The sequence below is a fragment of the Hyperoodon ampullatus genome (assembly GCF_949752795.1).
Source record: "Hyperoodon ampullatus genome assembly, chromosome: 5".
NCBI lineage: Eukaryota > Metazoa > Chordata > Mammalia > Artiodactyla > Ziphiidae > Hyperoodon > Hyperoodon ampullatus.
The window spans coordinates 67,902,389-67,908,388 of record NC_136918.1 but is presented as its reverse complement, the minus strand read 5'-3'; positions in this window follow the sequence as shown (position 1 = coordinate 67,908,388).

Here is a 6,000-nt window from a genome sequence, read left to right as displayed (position 1 = left end):
CGAAGGGCTTGCAGGGATCAATTCAGACCAACAGACTTCTAGAGAGCCTACACAGACCAGGCATGTGCTGGGTGCTGGCAGGGGTGTTCTGTGTTATTGAGCCGATTCAGGAAATGCATGTAGAAATACTCATTTGTTTTTCCCTCCACTGGCTGGGTTATTCCCGCAACATGAGGTATTTTGCGTCCTGAATTATTTAAAGATTTATGCTGAAAAGTTGAAGGGCAATAATTAAGTACCAATGTACCTTTGGTCACATTTGTTACGTTTCTGCTATATAAAAACGTCTAATCAATTTAACCTAAAGGCTGATGCTAATGTTGTAACCTGCAACCAATAGGTTGGGTGACCTTGGGCAAGTCACTCCACCTCCCCAAGCTTCAGCTTGGATAGATGATCTGTAAGGCTGCCTCCAATGCTAACAGTCTACAAAACTCCATGTCAATCAACACCCACCAGTGATTCAGACGGACCAGCTCTTCGGCTTCAGAAGACAGAACCTCCAGATGAACAAGGGGACATTTACCATTGGGCTTTTTGGCAATCTCATACCCAGTGAACGGTGCTGGGAGTAGATTAGTAAGGGCGCCTTGGATAGAGAAAGCTTTAGTAATTCAAGCCTTTAAGCATCCTATTTACTGAGAAGTGGCTCTGGATTAAATAAACATTGAAATTACGCACTCAACCCAAATTGGATTTCAGGCTGAGCGTCATTACTGGAGTGGAGGAGAGACAGCTGCAGCCTAAGGTCACCTGCTCCTCTCAACCCTCAGTGCTAATTGGATCAAGGTTAAATTCTCCCAGACAGCCACATAATTCACGTTGCATTTGACTGGATGCAATGGTAAACTTGATCAGAGCTACTGCTCATTGCAGCAGGGGGGGATGCGGGGATCTAGTGATCCCACCCCAAACTCTTCACTGACTACGTATTTGACCTTGAGAAAATCTTGTTTTGTGACCACTAAGGTCTTGCCCATCTCTAACATGTTATAATCTATTGCTTGTTTCTAATGAGAATCAGGTCAAAATTAACACTCCCGGCTGCCTCTAGAGTAGGTAAGGTAGAAACGTAGCAGTGGTCCCAGACCTTGGCTACACATGGGAATCACCTGAGGAGCTTTGACAATTACCAATGTTAGATCCCACCCAGAGATCCTAATTTAATTGTTCTGAGGGTAGCCCAGGCTTTAATTTTAAAAGCTCCCCAGGGATACTAGTACATATCCAAGCTGAGAACCTCTGTTTCAGAGAGAAAGTTACCTCAGGTGTGCCACAGACACTGTTAGCTACCCCAAAGTCATTCATGCTCAATGCCTTGTCTTCTCATTAAAAAACTAGAAAGGTAGAATTCTTTCCTCCCCAGACGCCTTTGCAGCTAAGAGGCCCATGTGACCTGGTTCTGACCAATGAGATGGAAGTAGAATTCACTGGGTGGAGAATCCAGGAAGCTTTTGAAGGGAGACTGACCTGGCTGGCATGCCCTCCAGCCTCTTGCCCTTTGCTTTCTTTTCTTCTTCCTGCCTGTGATATAGATGTCATGCCTGGAGCTGTAGCAGCCGTATTACAATGAAGTGGATGAGAGCCAAATGCTAACGTAAAGGTGGCAGAGCAGGAAGAGGGAAGGTGCCTGGATCCTCGGGCTTTCCATGACCTGTGATATCTGCCCTGCTGCCTACCCTGGAACACCTTGGTGCTTAAAATAAATAATTGTCTTATTTTGGCCACTGTCAATCCCATTTCCTCTTGTATGCAGCTCAACATTATCCTTAAGTGATTCAGAACAGGAAAGGCGGTAACAAGAAATGCTTCACTGTCTCAAGGTTTCCTCAACTGTATAGCATGGACCCAGAATGAGAGGCGTTTTCCTTAGTTTAAAAATGGTCATTACACCTAAGCTACTTTTACTTTTAACCCAGGAGAAGCCGAGTGTTTTTATTGTTGTAGGAGGCTCACCAAAGGGCCTGCACTTTGACAGAACCATCTGGAGACTTGCTACTTGACTAAGGTTATGGCTCTTGGAAAATTGTGCTAACACTTAACTACCATCCTGACCCTAGTCAGCCTCACCAAGGCTGGCTAGGTAAAAGGCCTGATGGGCTCAAGGGCACAAGGGTAGGAAGCTGAAAACAGAGTGGTGTAGGACAGGGGCTCAACAAACCTCAGGAGCTTCCTAAAGAGAGGTGACCTCAGAGGATGTGATCCTAGCAGTGATTTATAACTTTGTCTCTGTGGCTGGGGTGAGGGTGGAGCAATTCACTTCTCTTGCCACCTTGACACCCTCGCTTCTCTAAATCTCCTTTCTGTACCCACATTCCACACTCACAGTGAAGAGATGAAGTGTTGGCCACCCTTAATGTCACCGGCACCTAGCAGAGTATCTGGCAGATAGTAGGTGTTCACTAAATGAACAAACAGTCGTCCTCACCATCTGTTCACACTCGTCTACGTGTACCCACCACCATGCCCCTTTCCTATGCAGTGAGAAATCCAACCCATTCTAGTTACTAAATTATGGCTTCTGCTCTTACTACCTCCTCCGGGTTGCCCTACTGCCTTTCCCACCATGGAGCTGGGGTTAAGAAAGAGAAATGGGAAAGCAGCACGAGAGACTTATGGGTTGAGGGAGGTGACTTTTTGTTTTTAAGGATATGTCTGTCTGCTGATGGCAATAATCTAGTAAACAGGGAGAGGCTGAAGATTCAGAAGAGAGAGAGGAGAAACAAAGGGACAAGGTCCCTGAGAAGGTGAAAGGGGCCCGAGTCAGGGTATGAGTGGAAGGTTGACCTTGGAGAGGAGACAGGGCACTTCCTCCACTGACACAGGAGCTGAGACGGGCCCTATGTCAGTAGACTTGTAATCCTTGCTTCTATTTTCCTAATAAAGTAGTAAGTGAGATCCTCAGCTGAGAATAATAATAGAGATAAGGGTATAGAAGGCTGAGAAAGAGGAACCGATACAAACCCACCATGACTCTCTTCCTCTTTTCCTCTTTGCCTCCACAGGCCAGCCTTGTTCATGGCCCACTGGCAGGCTTTTGATGACCGGCATAATGATTGGCTTTGGTCTCCTTGGCCTAGGTTGTGAGATCTGATCAATCTATCCAACTGTCTTAATTGTCTAATACCGACTCACACAGAGAATGGGCATGGAGTTATTTTCCCATACTAAATCAAGTTAAGTTCATTCAATTTCTCCCTTAAACCTCAGCATCACCTGTTCCTATCCTTATCCTGGTGATGGAAAGGGAAGGAGAGGCAGAGAGTCTAATTTGGGCCACAGCAGGTGAAATTTGGGAAATTCAGTGAAGTCAAAATGAGGCCACCATGATCCTGAAATAAGGTGACTGAGAGAAGCAAAGATCAGTTCTGAGGTCTCTGGATACTCTTTGGCAAAGCTTCCAGTGCTTCTAAAAGACTTACAATAGAAACAATAATCTTAACATCCCAAGATTATCGTAACTCTATCTTAGTTAACCTCAGTCCATTCTACACAATGACGTTAATGGAGATGTCCTAAAATATGGGATTGGGAGTGTAGGATGTTGGGAAGAAACTAGGGGAAAATGGGGAGTGAAGTTTTCCCCTAGTTTAGACCCCATGAAATTTTCCAGGAATACCTCTTGGAACACTGCTGGGAATCCCACACCAGGCAGGAAAGCAGAGCCATCTCCAAAGAGGGGGTGAGTAGGAATTGTGCACCATCTTTCTGGAACTAAGAATGGGGAGGGGTCTGAACATCCATCTGGTCCTGGAGAACCATGATTCTTGGCTTCAAATGTCACCAAGAGGAAAGGCTGTGAGGCCCACAGCTTGTGTGCAGAACCGAGGGAAACACTGACCAACATTGTTCAAGAAAGCCCGTGCCTATCTCTTGCTAACTGATCACCCACTGTAATTCCCCTCATCTTGTCACCTTTGTTTATGCTCCTCTCAGTGGCATCTTCACCCTCCCACTCTCACAGTCAGAGCTTCTACATCTCAATGCAAATTTCAAACGTTGGACCAGGTCTCTTTTCCCATCAAAGTGACCAACACTCACAGGACTAGAAATTTAGAGTTTCCCTGGAATGAGAGTCTTGTAATGCATGCCTTTGCAAAACAGTGACTTTAACATTATGGAATTTTATCCACATGAGAAGACAGCTATTTATTGAGGAACTAAGATTAATGAATTGTCATGTTCTTACGTTGGGAAAGGGGATAGATAATTTTGCAATCTATATTCAGCCTTCTTCCATTAACATATAAAATCATGTGTGAGAGCATCTGATGGCCTCAAAGCAGTGGATGACCAGACTACTGGAGGCTGAGTGGCTTTTGAAAGTTTATTTATTTCTAAAGGAAAAAATTAAAAGGAGGATGTTGGAATTAGGGGTGGTTCTGTTGAAAAAATTTGCCTGGATGACTTGACATTACAGGAAATATCCTAGTTCACTTGGTAGACGAAATCCAGTGCTTCCACCCAGGATAGTGAGAGAGAAGTCTAAGGAATTTGTTAGAAAAAAAGAAGAAAGTAAGGGAAGGTGAAAGTAGAAAGAAAACAACGGTTGTTGTAACCCTAGACATGTATACCCTTGGGCCACAGTTTCCTCCACCACTGGGCATCTAACCATTCCTCCCTAGTATATACATTTATCTTTGTTCACCCTTGGCTCTCCAATGATTTCCAATGGATTGCAGTTAGAATCCTAACAGATCTTGTCCAATGGTCTTCAATCAGGGTCACAATGAAAGACAAGCCAAGAACCCCATTTGCTCTTACTCTGTTTGGAGTACCTCCACATTAGCCCAACTTCCCACTTATGCCACTGACTTTAGATTTCTGGATGACAAACTTAAGAAAGTGATTCTGTTACCAAGTATCCTAAATAGCTTCATCATTATCCCCAAGATCTGAAATTACATGCTGTCCCATTTGTGAGCTCATTAATCTCTGTTTTCCAGTGGGAGCTGTACAATTACAAAGAACTGCTCAGCAGAGGTCTATAATAGCTGTCCAATGGCAGCATCACCAAGCCACAGGCACACTTGCCTGAGTGGAATGGGAATGCATATTAGGGGGCAGGTAGGGCAGGTAACAGGGGACTTGAGCTCATCAAAGTACAAGGCTTGTTTGGAATTTATTGTCGTGCTGTCAAATGTGTTGCAGCTTTTCCTAGTATGATGGCTGTTTATTTATTGATTTTTCAAAAAAGCTTTCAATATTGTGGTTTGTTTATCATGGAGCTTTGAGCTGTTGCAAGTTGACCTCAAAATTGATGTAATTAACTGATTTTAGTTTTCTCTGTTTAACTGATGTTGAATTACAGACAAAAAAGTGTGTGGCAGTTTGTGTAATTTTCTAGTTAGTTGGATGTCATCTTTGGCTTTTATAGCCTTCTGGTTACTCAACAATAATTTTCCAAATGTTAGCTCTGCTCTGATTATTAGCTTTACGATGATTACTTTGCCATTATGCCTAATCAACAGCTGTGTGGAAACTCATTTTAATCATATTTTTCCTGCTTAGAAATTAGCAGATGAAGGATAATTACTGCCAGATAGCTCCAGAGTTCTGATTGGCTGCTTCCTATCTAACACTGTCAAAAATGAAAACTTAAAATGTAAAACTTTTATTTTAACTTTCTAAATAAAGAATGAACTCTTGGCCTTTTTTGGAATCCAGAGGCTGAGAATGAGTTGCTCGTTTCTCTACCTGGAGACCAACCATTTACCAAATCAGGGTAATTTAATTAACTAGATTAATTAAACTAGATTAAAGGTGCTCTTTACAGTATGTTACTTAAGCAGCCACAGTCATGAAGGATGGCAAAATTTCTTAATCTCCAGAATTTAAGTAATGGACTTTTCCTTCCCACACAGTTCATAGAAGCATCAGAACTTTCAACAAGACCAGGGCTGGAATGGCTTGGAGAGACCATCTAATCCAGGGTTTGCCTGTGGACCTGGGAGTATATATGTACATGGACATATTTCTGGGAAGAGGAGTCCTAGCATC